The following is a 1,975-nucleotide window of genomic DNA, read 5'->3' on the forward strand; positions in this document are numbered from 1 at the left end:
AAATGATACTATTCTTCAGCTAAGTTTGAAAAGCTATAAAACAATGTGAAGTTTTATTATTTGTCAAAGTGGGCAAGGTTTAAACAGTATTTTTATGATTAAGACTCTTTTCAAACCAGGAAAAAATGATCCGTTTGTACGAACATTAATATAACTTTGATTTCATTATTTCTTCAGTTTTCTTAAGCATGACATATTTTGTTAGTCCCATAATTACCTTTTCCCTCTATATTTTCAAAGCTTTTCTTTATCCTAATTCCACCCAGTTCAGAGATTTTAAAAGGGCTTCAGTCCCTCTCAAGTTTCCACAGTTCTTAAATAGATAATTGGTAAAATTTATTTTCCTATTTGACCTTTAATTATAAGACCTCAATATCATTTTTATTTCCATTTTACATTTAATCCATAAAATATTTTTCCACACACAATCATTAGACTGTTCAAGTGTCATTTCAAGTTAAAAAAATATGTTCAAAGCAACAACCAGATCTTGTACCATGGTTAAGATCATGGACTCTGTAGCTGAAACACATGGGTTCAAATCCCTGCTCTACTATATACTTACTTTCTACTACTGGCCATGCTATTTAACTTTCTATGCCCTATTTTCTCATCAGGAAAAGGGGAATAATAGTCGTACCTACTTGATAGGGTTATCCTTAAGATTAAATGAGTTACTATACTTAAAATATTAAAAAGAATGCTTGGGCAGACCACTTCCGGCGTAGCCATGGTGCCTAACGCTACCACCAACCCGTCGCAGCTTCTCCCTCTAGAGCTTGTGGAAAAGTGTATAGGATCAAGGATTCACATTGTGATGAAGTGATAAGGAGATTGTTGGCACACTTCTGGGATTTGATGACTTTTGAAATCACACCAGAAGGAAGAAGAATTACTAAATTAGATCAAATTTTGCTAAATGGAAATAATATAACAATGCTGGTTCCTGGAGGAGAAGGACCTAAGCATGAATGGATTTCCTTGACTTATGCTAGATTCTGTTTTGTCTTATAATGACAACAAAATAGAATTTTTTTAACCTTTTAATGTTTGTATTCTGTGAAGCCAAGTTTTCCGTTAAAGGGAAATGCTTTGAAGATGCATTGTAAATGCCTGTTTTTGTAAGTTAATCATGATTATGTTGGAAAAAGAAGAACAGTTTGTTCTTTGAAGACAAAAATAAAGGTGTTTTTGTTAAAAAAAAAAGAAGGCTTGGTAAGATGAGAGTACTGTGTAAGTACAGTTGACCCTTAAACAACAGGTGTTTGAACTGCACAGGTCCACTTACAGGTGGATTTTGTTCAACAGTACATACTACAGTACTACACAATGGTTGAATTCGTGGATGCAGCACCACGGGCAGATATGGAGGGACCACAGATAGGGAAGGCCAACTATGAGTTATTTATCAATTTTTGAATGCATGAAGGGTCAGTGCCCCTAACCCCTGCATTACTCAAGGGTTAACTATATAAACTATTGATATTATTATTAAGGTATAAAGTGATGTTGAAATATGACAACGTACATACCTTCTCATCTGTCTAGTCTGGGACAGACGGAATGGGGACTTGGGAATGGATCCTGTTTCTGACACTTACTAGCCGTGTAAACTTAGACTAGCTGTGGAAATTCTTTAATACTCAATTTCATGCCCTGCAAATTGGGACTAGTCTATCTCACAAGGGTTGAGAAAATTTGGGTAAAGTGTTCAGAGAAGTATTTGGCAAATGACAAACTTTCAGTCCTAACTCTTTTCCTCCTTTCTTTCTTCAACTTTAGCTTTGGGCCATGGGGAAAATGAACTGGAGAAATAGAAAGCTGGAGGACTGGAGACCAATCAAAAAGTTACTGCAACATCAATAGTAACATGGAAAGACAGCCAGCAGCAAGGAGAAAAGGAAAGCGTAGAAAGTAGGAGGCAACACATTCCTGGTAAATGATTACCTGTGGCGTTAAGGAGAAATGGAGGAAT

The 1,975-nt window shown here is 35.8% G+C and overlaps 1 pseudogene; it reads left to right on the forward strand.

The window, feature by feature from the left end:
* Positions 1-730: 730 nt before the first annotated feature.
* Positions 731-1,014, forward strand: LOC103018869 (U6 snRNA-associated Sm-like protein LSm5; annotated as a pseudogene).
* Positions 1,015-1,975: the final 961 nt, after the last annotated feature.

Source organism: Balaenoptera acutorostrata, chromosome 4, assembly GCF_949987535.1.
Source record: "Balaenoptera acutorostrata chromosome 4, mBalAcu1.1, whole genome shotgun sequence".
NCBI classification, from domain to species: Eukaryota; Metazoa; Chordata; class Mammalia; order Artiodactyla; family Balaenopteridae; genus Balaenoptera; species Balaenoptera acutorostrata.